The sequence below is a fragment of the Drosophila montana genome, unplaced genomic scaffold (assembly GCF_035044405.1).
Source record: "Drosophila montana isolate Dmon_TW-CO22-7 unplaced genomic scaffold, ASM3504440v1 contig_3595_1, whole genome shotgun sequence".
NCBI classification, from domain to species: Eukaryota; Metazoa; Arthropoda; class Insecta; order Diptera; family Drosophilidae; genus Drosophila; species Drosophila montana.
The window spans coordinates 6,788-23,017 of NW_026998479.1; the positions used below are offsets into that span (position 1 = coordinate 6,788).

The following is a 16,230-nucleotide window of genomic DNA, read 5'->3' on the forward strand; positions in this document are numbered from 1 at the left end:
TCCAATTTGAAGAATCAGGCCGTAATTCGTTATTTTTATAGCTAATCGATACCCATTTATGCACATAAGCCTCCACTGCATATTAAATACATATGGGTGAGCATTTGAGACGCTATACCTTACGATATAAATCTGAATGGGCGACAGACAATGTCGAGGTGATTTATTTGTTTTTAAAGACGTGTTTAGCGCACAGTTTCTTAATTGCTCAATCGTAAAACCGACTACACATCATCATAAAAAACGTCCAAGATGGTGTTCTTCTTGCTGATAGCATACGAGCTATGAGCCAAGAGATAACATCAAAGTTCAAACGAACGGGGAAATTTATATGCATATTCATATTCTATTTATACTATTTATGCTAGTCTAATTATGTACATAAGTATATATATGTACATGGATACAGACAGTTCTAGTTCAATGCAAATAATGGAATATGGAAACAGATACGACGTCAGTCAAAATTCCCAGCATTGCGCCGAGCGAGCAATCGCATTGCGTGTACCAGCTAAAAACCACCCCAAGAAGACCAAGACAAGAGCAAAAACCAGAAAAAGGAGAATGAGAGCAACAAGCAGAGCGAGAACGAGAAGGAGAACATGAATAGGAACGACAAGTCGTGGCAATGGCAATGACAGCAACAACAAAGCATTTTAAGCATTTCCAAAATCAAATATGGCCGAATTAAATTTTCTTGGTCTGCTCTTTGTGCGCTCCTTCGCCGCGGCCATTGTTGCCATGACAACCGATTGCATTCCATTGGGGAGTGAGTAGAGGAGAGAGACAGGGAAGTTGACGGGCCTGGCAGACGATACCGGAGCGCCGCATGTTCATAAATTCATTTGGTGTTCTTGCTGTTGTTGTTGTTGTTGTCGTTGTTGTCAAGTAGGTTTCTCGTTTCGTTATCTGTGGTCTCTGTCGTTGCCGGTTTTTTCCTCTTGCACCGTGTCTCCCCTTGTGAAGTGTGTTGATTGCTGAGGTTCAATGGCTTCTCAGCCGTCGACACGATCAACAAAATGTCGCTAATCCAATCCATCTGGATAAAGCCAAATATTAAAACTATGTTCAAATTAAAAATCTTTACCGTATTTATGCAACTGAAGCGGCAGTTTCCAATTCCTAAATCATCAAACGATTTCTAATGAAATTAAAAATTATCTGTCATCACTATTTTTTTTCGTTCTAATCAGAATACGTTCATCCCCTATTTCCGCTTATGAGATGTCGCGCACTCAATGGAAACGCATTGAAGTTTAGATGCGGGCCTTAAGCAATAGATGGCGCTGAATGAGTTGCAAAAACTGTCGCCTACAGCGCTGTACAATATTATGAAATTGGAAGGAATGGGTGGTTTTATTATCTGAATAATCTGCCTGCCATATTTTGTGCAAGCGTGGTTTTATTTTATTATGTGCATCGTTACGTAAATAATGCTTCCAAATAATCATAATAATATGGAAGTACATTTTCAGGTAAATTCAGCAATGCATATATTGTATGTAAAATTTACATGCGGGTCACGCTTTATCCTAAATAGTTACAGATTTTCTAAATATTATGATTTTGAATAAAACATAATGGGATATAAAACTAGAATTAAGTTTCCATTATATTGAAGGGTATGGAGGGTATAATATATCTGTGAAAATGTACCTAAAATGCAGCAGGTATATGAAAATGTTCTTCAATGGAAAAAGCTATGCATGAACGCGTTGATAAAAAACTACTTAGAAAGGCAGAGGCACCAAATAACAATTTTATCACATTTTATCGTATATCATTCAAATTGTCAATATCCGAAACGCGATCTCCGCCTAACAAAGGTCGGAGATCAGATAAACTAACTTAGCTACGCCGACAAGCTGCTGAGGCATCCGAACGCGGTCGCCCGGGTCCTGTCTGACCCCATCAGCGCATCCAAAAGTTACACCCCTGCGACCCAGCGAATCATCTAAATACTTCACAGTATCATGCCATGTCCTCCTTCACCTTCAATGTAAATATGCTATCATTCTAAATATCCCTCAATGTTAAAATCATGTAAGCTACATTCTTGTACCTAAACTAAATAAAACGAGTTGAAATTGAAAAAAATTGTCAATAGTTTCTCCCACGCTACCTTAATCGATAAATATGTGCGTGTGCATGAATTCTTCTAGATCAATTGGTGGAAATTCTAGAACGACGTACTATCACGACAAAAAAGGAATTTAAGGACCTTCAGTGGCTTATAAATACTGAGCTGATGACATTAAAACGAAGATTAATTTACATATCATTTTTTATAGTTTTTTATTATGAAGTTGTAAATTTTAAAGAAATAATTACTTCTTTAAATAATTTTTGGTAACAAAAAGTTTTCTACAATTTAAGTCCGTTAGGCGAAAATGATCTTGCTTAAAATGCAACAGAGTGCTCGAAATATATATTAAAGGGAAATATTGATATACATAAAATATAATTTAACATAAATGGATATAGAGCATATTTTTTGCTCTCTTAGATCTCTATACCTTAAAGAAAATATTAAAAATAATTTTAACATCTACGGAATGTCTCCTGGCTCTAGTCAGCTGTTTCTCATCGTCATCTATGGCTCCCGTCGAAGAGAGCCGTCCATCAACAGCCACAGCAACAGGTTGCTTGAAAAGTGTTACCCATGAACCACCCAGAATAAAAAGCAAGATAATGAAATAAAACACGTTTGATTATCAAATAAGCACAAACATAATTTAATTTTCGTCCAATTTGGATTAATCGGATATAAAATACGTAATACATTTATTATATAAAACCAACTGTTTTTCCAATATTTACAGTGTTTTGGTGGTTTATTCAATGGAAATCAAACATATCACACATCCCGCGTCGCTGGTGTTTCCTCGTGTTACGTATACTGAAGGTATACCGGATAGGATACACTCAGGATACATTCAGTATACGTATACGAAGTTGCACAGGCTCTACAATAAGTGCTCCGCTGTAAACACCTAAGTTTTCAAATCAAATAATAATATTCGTGCTGCAGGCAGCTACCGTTGTTGACCCGACGATTGCACGGCCGCAACTGAGTCGCCGGCAGGAAAAACTAACCGTCGAGTCCCCGTAATTGTCGTTTCCTTCTTCGTACCGGCTCGTGTCTGTGTCGCGCCGTGTCGTGCCGTGTCGTGTAGTGTATGTTTCGTTTACCAGCGTTTTCCCCTGAGCAGAACCAGGAAACGCTTCCGGCCTGCGCCTTTGCCGCCGCCTGTCCTTAAATGCAGTTGATGTGGCCGTTTCGGTGGTTGCTGACAATAAGTATCAAGAGTCTAGCATATGACTTAGATAAGACCTAGCACTTGTCCCACAGGACGTGCTGTGGTTCACGGACTTTGCATCTGCAGCCTGTTGGCAGGTGGAAGAAAATAGAACGCAAGATTAACAATAATAAGTTTACCAAGTTACTGCCAGTAAATTGGTAAATTCGCCTTCTTTCCAGTGCGGGCAGACGTCAACTAATACCGCAACTATTTCTCCAATCGCGATAATCACCCTTTGTTGGAACTGGCAGTAAGCAACACACAGAAGCGGAGCCATTCTCAACATCGCTTCGACTCGCAGCTCCGACTCAGGCTCACGCGCACGTCCTTCCATTTAATCCAAGATGGCAAACACACACCCGATGCAGACGAAAGGCAGCCAGCCAGCCAACCAGCCAAACTCTCTGGCAATCTAATGCCTAAGATAAAATTCAAAATTTATAATATTGCACAGTTTGGCCGATATAAAACGTAAACTTATGGCTCTCGAGGAGTACGTGCCATATTTTTCTGTGTATATGCCACAGCCAGGCACTTCTAAGAGAGTGTTTCAAGTCTTGGGCTGTGCCCAACCCTTGCCAGCCAAGAGTCACGAGCTCGTTATGCCTGTGAGATTTCATTTGTGTTCAGCTAAACGTTCAACCCCCAAGTACTGTGGGCAAAAAAGAGGAACAAGCAGCTTCAACCCGAGTGTTAAGTGGAACACTTCTTAAACAGTTAATTGGTCTACAGATACCATTAGCACAAATGTAAATCCATTGAATTTTGAACTTGAATACCTATTAAACAAATATAATGCTCGACTCAAAGATACCTGTGTGCTTTGCTCAGCTTTAAGATTCCCAACTTAAGCTCAACAAAATAATGTATTCAATGTTAGAAGTAAGAAAGATTAACAACGTGCATATTTTAATGAAACCTTCCATTGTTAGTGAGTACAAGATCAAAGCGTCTGTTTAACTTGGATACATTTTAATTAAGTAGAAGTGATCGCCTACGAGAAAATATAATTTTTTCTAACATTGACGGACATTTATCCATCGTACACAGGACTACGTAAATGTATCTGTGTGTATGATTTTTTGTTTGTTTAGGGACAGCACCGCCACGTGGGTTAGGCGATATAATGGGGGTTGCCGGTTCTAAGAGGGAGGCGTACACACAAAACGGCCGTTACAACCATAAATATCATTTTTTTATTGGCACAACCCTAAATGGCGGCATTTGGTAAAGCAAATTCCAATGCAAAACGCTCCTTCGCTCACGGGGAAAAAAGTGGCGCACAAGCCGACGGGCTCACGGGCAAACGGACTGACAAATGGACATATATGTATATAGGCAGAAGAGCCCACATAATGAGCGCCAAGGGCGGTTTTATCCTGAACATGGGATTGCAGTTAGGGTTGGGGTTGATGATGTACGTTCTTGTCGCTAAGCCCACCTTTAAGAATGTGCGACAATTTGCAAACGCAACGAGCCGTGTGGAGCCGTCACTTACATAGTCAGATGGGAGTGGAGCCGGAATCCGTTTGGCCACTGTACGAAAATCTCTCGCCTCAGAAATCGCATAGCACAATGGTACGTGACTTTATGGCAAACGGCTGCCCGGCGTTGCCAAGGTGCTAAACGCTACTCATGAGCACCGCTGCGAGGCGTTGGAGCTGCAACAACGTTTGAAATTTGCACGCTCCGTTCAGTCAGGCAGCAGAAACTGAAACAGAGGGTCCAACCAACAGACAAAGACGTCATAAACGAGGGGAAACAATTGCTTGAAATTACAGACGCCATTGCGCCATTGTTGGCAGCTGAAGCAACCCCAACCCCAACCCCAGTCCTCTGTTAAATTTACCCATGCTTCCTACCTGCCCTAGACCGCCATGCTAACCCATAGAGGCCATCAGCGCTTTCAGTTGATTGTTTCCTCGCTGGGCTGCAGCCCGACCGCAGCCACACCCTTCTAGCGTCGGCCCGCCCGCATCGATTGTAAAGTCTCCCAAACCCGGAGCAACTGCTGCTTGATTCTGTATTTGCTACCTCTATACTGTGTGTGTCTTTGGGGCGTAGTTTCCAAATGAGTTTTTTCTCTCTACTTTGAATTCTCAATTATTTTCTTGCATTTGGATTTTTCTTTCTTTTGAACTGAGACTGCGCTTACATTTTTTATCACTCATTGGGGATTATGGCTTGATGATTGAAGTTTAATTTAGTTTTTAAATTAGTTTCACCTCGGACCGACTTTGACTGTAAACTCTAAAGTAAGCGTAGCAAAATATTTCCATTGAATTAAAAATTTTTTAAACTAAGTATATGAAATCGATTGAAGAACAAGCTGCCAGCAGAGCTTAAACAGCATCAGGCAAAAGTTAAATATATCAAAAGTTTATGGATATTACGTTTAATTTCGCAAATCATCTAATCAAATGTCGCATAATAAATGGCGCTCATAACTGAGTACAGCTGCCTTTCGTGTGGACCAACTGCCGCTCGACTCAACTCGTAATCAAAACTATTTGATATCAGAGTAATTTAAATTTGGAACCTTCAATGAGTGCATGGCAAATGTGTTTGCGGTTCTTGAAAGTAAAACGTCTTCCATTTGTAGTCGGGGAGGCATCTGCACTCATGGTGCGTGCTGGATGCTGGGCAATATTGCGTCAACGACTTGCAAACAAAATTAGGAAAGGCAACCCAAGCGGTGGGTAGCATATGCTGCTGAGTGCGCGCTGGCATCAAAATGACTACACAAACTTTTCAAATTAGATTTCACACCCAAACTAAACATAAGGCGTTGGTCCAAAGGCGCCGGCAGACGCGGAGGTGGAGGGGCGACGACTAAGACGTCGCATTGACTCTGAGGATGTGCACCAGTCTAAGCTCAAGATGAACGCAACGCCACAAACATGACACTTGCGCCCAGAGTTTGCCACCGTATTTGTATTTTAGCTTAATGGGTTGGATTGGTCGGTGGCGTATAAGCAACCAAGTGGAAACTCTGAAATGGACACAATTAGTGTGCAATTTATGCGCCATAAAACTGCAGCAACAACAGCAGCAGCTGACAACGAGACAATGATTGTCTCTTGTCTTCGCCGCAATTTGAATGTTTAAATAAGACTCCCCGTTTATGCTATATCCACGCCTTCGCCGCTTTCCCCATACCTGTCCCCACTCTGTCTGCGCGCAGTTTTCCACTTAAAGCAGCGCGTGGGCAACAGTCGCAATTACCCACAGATACACAAGTATATCCATGCAAGGCCGACGGTCGACGTTAAGCTCGACAATTTGACAATACCCAACGAAAGCGGACTTCACCTCCTCACATCCATATTTGCATCCGTCTAGCCGTATGTGACTCCGTAGCCTCATTGTGCTACGTGAAGCGTGTGGCTTTAAATTAAATGCGACGTGGGGTATGCGTGCATGAGCCTTACATGGAAGCCACTGCTGCTTCGAGTGTGAATTGTCCGGCGTGGACAGGGGATTCTTACAGCTTTATTATGCAGCCACCACCAGCTGCAGCGTTCGCATCCACGAGCCACATAAATCACGCTAAGGCGCACACAAAACTACCATTTGATAATTTGCGAAAAATGGGTCTGACAACCGCGAAAGAGAACGCCATATTGTAGGCCGATCGATGTCATAGAGATACATATATATGGATATATATATGTGTATGCAAGCACAAGTTAAATAGGTATGTGATGCTCACATTTCACGCCTGCATCTGCCACGGGGCAGCTCTTCTCGTGTTTTTGCACAATGTGCACATATGTACGCGCTGCGCTGGAAGGGGAACGCCAGTAAAATCACAAAAATCTGTTGAACTGTTGCCATTTGTCCATCCCGTCAGCCGGCCCAAGGGCAAAGGGACTGGCGCAAATCCGCCCCTGTGTGCTCTCGTAGGTGCGAGAGTGCGTAATTATGCGTTCGCAGTCGTAAAACTGAACTTTATTGCCGCCAAAGCAAGTCCGTTCAGCAGTGTCTCATGATTGGCCCGGCATCGCACCGATTTCCCCCTCCTTATATCTAACGACTGTCATTTGATTGATTTATACATGTGTGAAGATCAACTGAAGCCTGCCTGCAGTCCATAAACAAAATAGCTGGGTATCTGACAATTAAATGAGATATAATAATACGTATCTAGAAGCCAGGTGGTAGTCTAGCCTACTTTACAACCGATTCTGCATCGCGCAGATTTGGCGCGCATACGCCCCATTGGCCGTGCGAAAATCTTTTCTGCCAAAATGGGGAAGAAGGCGTGTTTCTACATTCATATCTTAGTATACTGAGCATTATAGCATTATGTTTGGCATTATGGGATCAGCAAGATAAAGTGTGGTAGTATTTAATAAAAACTAAATGGGATCTTCTAAAGTGGGATAACTATTAATACTATTCAGAAATGTATGTTTTAGATAGATGGGTGGGGCTTGTGACGACTCTTTTATAGGTAGCTGCAATCGGTATATTCATATATGTACATATACAAGTTAATTAGACATAAAAAAATACATTATATTGGCGATTTAAAGAATAACTCTCCAATTGTATGCAGACTTGTTGCCTGACCAAATGATCTTCAAGAAGTCTAAAAGACAAAAACAGACTAAATAACGGTGAAAGAGTTGAACCTGCCCCAAGAGCAGAAAAATCAGAGCAGAAAATAGGCGTAGCTAAAGCTTGAAATATGATGAAAATCAATAAAAGGAAAAATTGTGCGAACGTGAAATGAGGAATAATTGTTACTATCATCTTATTTATTCTCTTAGCTGGGGGCAGACATTCGTCGTGGATTACTTTTTATTGTAGACAGGTTACCGCAGCCCCCGCCGAAGTCAATTATTCAGTTGTTGGCCCGCAACAATGCCTGAGCGCTTACTTATCATCCCAGACAGATGGCATCTTTGTCTTCACCGTTCAGTCTCTGTCTCTCTCTCTCTTTCTCAATCTCTTTGTTGCTCTTTTCCATGCGAACCGTATAAACAACACGTAGGCATTTTTGGGGCTCTTTATGTGTATCTGTGTGCGTGCATTCTTTCTGTGTGTGTGTTTGTGGTGTGTGTGACGTCGTCGCCACGAATTGGCGGACAGAAGCAAAACAAACCATAAACATGCGTAGCCAGCGCAGTAGTGAATGCGAATACGAAGACCAAAAACGAAAACAAGCAACGGAACGGAACGAAGCATAAAGCAAAAATTCAGCCACAGTTTGCGTCAAAGGGTCGACCTCGAGCCCTAACCGTAGTTAGTCCTCAGGCGTCAGGCGTCAGTCGTCAGCCGCCAGCCGCCAACCGCCAGCCACCAGCTGTCCGTGGCCCCCTCTCCCAACGAGAGCCATAAGTCAATGTCAATGGCACGCAGACAGACAAACGAGAGACCCACACAGACACGCGACTTTTTTGGGGCTGTGCTTTAAGAGTATTTTCATGTTTAATAAGACCTTGACATGCGACATTCACCTGACAACCTGAAAACGAGCACAAATTTGTTATTTGGTGTTTATGGGCGGCGTTTACAATTAAATAGGACAACGCTTCTATCTGAAAGAGAGAAGTGCAAATAGTTTAAAATTCAGTAATCGGAAATCAGAAATTAGTAATCGAATATCAGAATGATTTAATTTACTTCAGACAAAATGCGCGTAATAAAAATAACTCTCATCACAGAATTGAAGCTCACCATAGAACGAGTTACACATGCATCTCTCATTCATACATACAAACACACACACACACTCGCTCTCTTACACTCACGCTGCAGCTGTGAAATGCAAACCCGTTTTTGAGCAACGCTTTTAACGGTAAACAAAACAACAAAATACTAAACAATTCGATAGTTCACATCAATTTGGCACATACATATAACACACATTATTAACTTCGGAATTTATAAATTTATACTTAAAACTTTTTGATTACTTATTAAAACAGTTTAATTTTCAGCCAAAGCAAGTAGTGAGTGATAAAAGTACTTGAAGTTTATTTTTAGCTGCCGCAATTTTGGGACGTTTATTTTTTTGGCGGATGTTTGCTTTTCAACGTTTTGCGTTCATTTGAAGCCGTCGCCCGACGATTTCTTGTGCGCCGCTTGGTCGCTGCCTCTGCCGACGACGACGCCGGCGACTGTGGCTGCGACGCGCACGCGGACACGGACGTTTGCCGGTTTTGTATCTGTGCGTATCTCACAGATATCGCCCCACGGCCAGACCGAGTATCTGTGTGTAATGCGACGTATCTGTGAGCCACTAGACAGCCTGTCTGCAATAGTGTGTGTGTGTGTGTGTGTTTGTATGCATGCGTGTATGTGTGTGAGTATCTGTGCTATCCATGCGCGCAGCGACTCAGCAAATGTCCCACGGCTGGGACTTTTCGGTTCAACTGCATGGCAGTTACACTAACAACCGTTTTAGGTAACGGGTACTTTACGTGCATTGCGAATTCGAAATTGGGAAATTTCCTAAGTTGTTCGCCGGCAACGGCTGATAAAATCCCGGCCACGTGCTATGCCCACATTGTTATCTTTGATTTTGTTTTGGCCCGTTGTTTTTGTGCTTTTTTTGCAAGCGAGCTTTTAGCTTTGCGTTTGCTGCTGTTCTTGTACATAACTTAACCTCGCCCCCGCCGCTTACATTGCTCTTGCTACTGTTGTTTCGCTTTTTTCTGTGTTTTGTTGTTGTCGTTGTTGTTGCTCTCGTGCCAATCGCCGGCGCGACTTCAATTCTTTTATGGAGCACTTTTAGGGCTGTCTGCGACCTATTTTGAGTTTGGTTTTTCTTGTTTGCCTCGGCCTGTTCTTTATATATATTTTGTTGTTGTTGCAATTAATGACCATTTGAATTATATTTGCGCTCGTAAAATTTACAAGAATTGTTTGCTGGCATTTCTTTTGCACTCATCCTCTCAATGGTGGTTCTTCCACAAAATCCGGTTTTCCCATTCACTTTGTACGTAGACAGCAGAAATTTTTACGACTTTTCTGCACAATGCGCAAATACTTCGACAATGGACCAACGCCCAACCCGTCCAAAGCAGCATTCCGACCCGGACCCGTGGCACCCACTCGGGCATGGCCTGGGAACCGGTCAGAACGTGAAACCATTTACCGTTGTCCGCATCGGGCATTTTATTGTAGGTTTTCTAATTTAATAAATCGTTTGTTGATAATAAATTTTGCACTCGGCTTTTATTAAAACTTTGGAGAATATATATATGTATTTTGACGTTGGCCTTTTCAGGGGTTCAACATGATTCAACATGAAAATTAGAAGAGGATGGATATACATATACTTATCTCTATATATAAAACTGTTTGTCCTGACTGACTGACTGACTGACTGACTGACTGACTGATTGGTGACCAACGCACAGCCCAAACCGTAACAGCTAGGAAGCTGAAATTTTCACTGTAGTTACCTTATGTGATGTAGGTGCACGTTAAGACGGGGTTTCGGGAAATTCCACCCGCAAGTGTGGAAAAATCGCGAAAAACGTTTGTATGCAACTTTTTTGTTTACCATCCGATCGGCCTCAAACTTATTTTCAAAGATCTTTGTTCAAATTCATTTGAGGGGTGTTTCACACTTTTCGAAAAATCCGTTCCTCCTTTGTGGAAATGGAGGTCAAAGATTTGGTGGGTGACGTTTCGCGCTCAAATTCATTTCCAGAGATCTATAAGAAAAACCATTTGATACGTGTTTCACACTTTTCGCAGAATTCAAACTTCTTCGGGGGGAATGCGATTTAAAGATTTTTTGGGCGAAGTTTAAAGTTGTGTCCGATTTGCTTCAAACTTATTTTCAAAGCTCCACATAAGAACTAAATAAATACGTATTTCAGCGATTTGGGAAATTTCACTCGCAACGGTGGTAAATTGGCGGAAAACGTTTGTATGAAAGTTATTTGTTTACCGTCCGATCAGTTTCAAAATCATTTCAAATTTGTTTGAGAACATTGATTTCATAACATACGTGCCACGGGCAAGGCCGGGTTATACCCGCTAGTGTAATATAAAATTACAAGAAACTATAAACCTATTTACTTGGCTCTTTAATTGAAGAATTTCAGCAAAAAATAAAATAAGTAGATGTGTCTGTAATATTGTATTAGTGGTCATAGGCCTATTATAAAATATTGTTTTTGAAAATTTTCCCATATTTAATATTTAATATTTGCGCTATGATCTATCTAAAGGCTCTTTAAAGTTAACAATTATAGCAAGTAATTCCTATGTATATTTAATGGACTTTAACCGCTTAAATTAATGCTTTTATCAAATCCGAAAAGAAGAAATTTACTGATCTAAAAGCGAACCAACTCAGGAACAAATGTAAGATATTGTTGTATAAAGCTTTACACAAACACAAAACTTAAGGGTACTACCAGCAGCTGCAGCATAAACATATTAGATCAGTTCCACTCTGCGATAAATCTTCAAAGCCCCTCACTTAATCTGAAGTTCGGAAACAGGTAAATTGGAAGGCTTAGCAAGAGATATTGCAACAGACTGAAGTTAACAAAATTCTTTCATAGTAAAACTAACAAATGCCGAGTTTGGTCAAGATATCTTGAAAAACAATAATAAGAACCTAATTGTTAGAGTGCGTTGATCATCATCTATCAGTCAGTACAAGCAGTTTTATATGCATACGCACATTTAGAGACGAGCAAAAAGACTGGAAAATTCTTTAAATGCCATTCTACGAAACGCATTTAAAGGGATATATAAATATATAAATATGTATATAATATATCCTCGAGATAATATTGTACGTATATATGTACTATGGCTATTATGTGAGAGTCAACCTGGCTACACAGATAATGAACTACCCTTAGCTATATTCCTGGACCACCCTTACAGTTTAGTCCGTGAACGAGCGCAACTGCAACTGTGTAAGTGAACATTACCTACTCGCTGGCATGTGTGTGCGTATTTCAAAGAGCTTACCCCTAATTGCCAAACCATAAAAAACTGCAATTTAAACGAAGGACAACCACGGAGGTGAGCAACGAGTGAGAGAAGCTCCCAACGAGAAGACTCGAGAGATGAGAGTCTCTTGGCAATCGCTATTGCATTCAGCAATGATTACGATTACAGCGGGGCATTGTCGTTAGCCCAGGCGCTCGGCTAGCAAGGAGACGGGTAAAATAAGGATACAAACACCAGGCAACGAGGCTGGCCCATTAGCCGCAGAAGCAGTAGCAGAAAAAAGGACACCAACCAGCAGTCGCCAAGCATCAAATTATGCGGAACTGCATTTTTACTTTTGGCATGGAAAATGTACACGATTTGCAGTATAAGGAAAGCAGAGGAATATGAATGGCTGAGTGGAAATGGATTCGAGTCAAGTAGATGGAAACTGTGGTAGCATCTGCTTCTGGCTGTTATCAGCTTGCAGTTATGTGTGTATGCAATAAGTGTCGTGTGTCCTGCGTCCTGCCAATGTCTAGATGCAAATTTCTCGCACACGATATCGAAAATCTCGAGAACTGCAGCCAATCAACTTGAAATTACCAAGCGTCGAGTTAAGTGCCCAACAGCATCAACTCACAGCGCACAGCTGAATTGATAACAGATACTGTGCAACAACAAAAAAATACAGAAAGCAACAACAACAGCAGCAACCGCGAAGGGCGATAAGCAGCTCGCGGCTCGCGGCCTCGCGGATGTCGACTGCAAAACTTGAAGCTGCCGGTGGGGCGGCCAGTTGTGACCGGCCAGCGTGGGCGTGGCAGCCGTCAATACGTGCCCTATAGTGCGCCCTGTTGCACCAACGGCAGCGTTGCCAGCTGATGCCGTTGCTTACTAGTCGTACCGCACCAAAAATCCGTAGCCGGGCGAGGCGAGAGAGCCAGAGTGATGCGACGGCGCTTGAGAGTGAGAGAGGCAAATGCGTTTGTTGCGGCCATTTTGGTGGGAGCGAGCACGACATAGTCAATATTAATGACAACAACAAAGGCAACGTCGACGCAATCGTCGGCAGCAACGACAACTGCAAAGAAGACGTCGACGTCGACCGCGACAGAGACCGCAGCTGCAGCTGGTCAGCGGCCCTGTTGTTGGAGACTTTGCCAGCTCCGCAACCTCAGAGTGTATGGCTGTGTGCGTCTGTGTGCTGGAATTTGGCGGCTGCGACTCTAGAGAATCTGCCACGGCTTGAGCCTATGTATGCGTGAAGCTTGAGCGAAATCTTTTGAGTGAAAGAAAGAAAGAAAGAAAGAGTGTCCAAAGATTTGAATCAAGAATTTCCACTCATTCTCCCAGCTTGAATTTAATGTCAGTTGCAAACTAAACACTATTCCAGCCCAAAATAATTCTTTTTTGTTCGATTTTAAATATAACCAATTGATTTATTATTATTAAGCATTTTAAAACCATTTTGTGCGACATTTATGTTTCAGACACCAATATATATATATTCAGAAACAGCAGCATAATTAACGAATAACAATTTTACAGAATAGTTTAGATTAATATAGTAAGTCTTGAAATATTTAAGAACCAATCAAGACAGTAAGACTAATAAATGGTTTAACATTCTTCTCATTTCAGAATTTTATTTTTTATGATTTTGGTTATTATTTTGATTTTTATTTCTGTATGTTTTGGTTTTATAACATTTGCAGATAAAGTATATAACTTTTTCGGATTGTGCCTATACAAAATACACTTCAAAGCGCCAAGGGTTGGTATTTAAATGTACTTTGTTATAAGGCATGTACATTTCTTTATTAGCATTGATATTGTATTAATAAAAGAAGCGGATCAATATTTCTGCATTTAAAACAAATTTAGTTAATAGCCGTGAACAGTCAAGTCTATAAATCTATAAATCTATAAAACCCTTTTGTCAATTCACATTAAAATCAGCATAAAACATAATTGAATAATGATTTAATCCCGTCCGACGAGTTTTGCGCATGAATCGATCATAATTATACGAGTCTGCGACAGCGACGCTTTAAGCGTTTTGGGCTCACGTTCACTCTCAAATGATTTCCCGCTTTATCGCTTTAAAAACCCATTAACATGGTCATAAAACTTGCAATGGCCGAAAACAGTCCCGTCGGCTCTCCTCTGACTTGGCGAGCAGTCAGCGCCTCGTGTTCGCGGCATTGAAGTGTTGAATTTGATTTTGAAGCTTCTCCCGCAGAAGCATTAAAAATAATTCTTGAAAATTCATGCATTCAGATTACCGATCCTAAGTTTACTTGCGGCGTTCTGTGTTTCTCTAGGACCCATGATGACCACTTGGTGGCTGCGACCATTTCTGATTTAACTTGAGTAACGATCCCAAAGATGGTCGACGGGGCCACTCGCAGCTCCATTTTGCGGGGCCTGAAAGTCATTTGTGTGATTCAATGTGAGGATTTTTTGGCTTGACTGAACGTCGCACAGAAATTGCCCGATTTGTGTAATTCGCGTTCGCGCCGAGTTTCGTTTGTCTCGGGACATTATGAATGGGCCTATAAAATGCATTCATTATTGCCATTAGTTGCCCGTAAATTGGAAAATAAATGTGACACAATGTCGTCCCCAGCTCCACCGCACCACGCTCTTTTAGCCCTGTCCACAGTCCAAGCGCGTCATTGGCGAAGCCGATGCGAATCCATATCATCATGCCACAGATTTGCTGGACTGGCATGGCTGATGCTGGTAGCGGCCAAGAGCATGCTGACAGAGACGTTATTCCAGTTTTAAATCTGCTATGGAATCTGAAGGGGATAGCAATTAATACATTGCATGAAATACCTCGTAATAACGCATCTTTATTGGGGAACAAAAAAAAAACACAACAACATCTTCGAAAACACTGCAATAGGGCGATACGCTTTTTGGTCTCTCTCATACTGAGACCATATATCTATATTATATATATATATTATATATGCACATTATAATATACAATACTATATAAATAGAACAAAGAGCAGTATATATACACTTATTTGCAACACGAGTACCCCTACTTGCTTTCTTTTTACTCATCTGTGCCTGGAACTACTCAAAAGCAGCTTGATAAAGAATGTTTAAATATATATATATATATATATATATATATATATATATATATATATATATATTACTGTTTATTACATAATATAATTACCATTGAAACTATTTTAATGAAGACTAAATTTGTCAATTTGTTTGCACTTTCATTCAGCATCAAGCGATTCAAGCGAACATTTATTTTTATTTATGTACCCTCACAGGCAGAGGTTGGCGTATTTGTTATATTATAACTATTGTTATCATCTCTGAGCTCGAGTTGTCATCCGCGCTTATCATGAGCTAATGAGCTTTATTGTCACTTAAATACAGATTTTAATTATTTTATTAATTTTATTATTGCGCCCCAGTCTAGTACTAATAGCCGCTTGGGGACACCTTGCGAACAGCTCGTGGACTGCTGAAAGGCAGTCTGTCCACTGGACTCTTTATCTGCTGCTCCCACTTCCAGCCAAGCAAAAAAATACAAAACGCAATAAAAATGTTAATAATAAGTAATCAATGACATTTGCACCCACTCAAGCGCAATAATTACAAAATAATCATTTAAGACGGGACTGACAGTCGAATGTTTAATTGAAAGTGTACTGGGAATTACAAATTCTATACTAAATTTATATTCTTTGTACAAAATCACAATTCACCTTGTTCAACCACCTAAAATATCAAGCGAATAATATAAATTTTGGAGAAGCGAGTGAGAAAAAATTGGTACTTTTCTACCGACCGTTCCTTTGACAGTTATATGATACAGTTGTCCTATGTTAATAGGATTTTGCATGTGTAAGGAGCATTGTTAAACTAATAAGTGCCGAGTTTGATAAAGATATCTTGTGTAAGAAAAAAATAATAAACTTAATGGGGTTGGATATGATTCCCTCTTTGCGTTACCCATTTCAAGACAAAATTA

At 40.9% G+C, this 16,230-nt stretch overlaps 1 long non-coding RNA gene across 1 annotated transcript; it reads left to right on the forward strand.

Annotated features, from left to right (window-relative positions):
* The first annotated feature begins 5,623 nt into the window (after positions 1-5,623).
* On the forward strand, positions 5,624-7,447 carry LOC135435389 (uncharacterized). Its single transcript, XR_010437370.1, has 2 exons — positions 5,624-5,997; positions 6,063-7,447. It is a non-coding gene; the product is annotated as an uncharacterized LOC135435389 (long non-coding RNA).
* Positions 7,448-16,230: the final 8,783 nt, after the last annotated feature.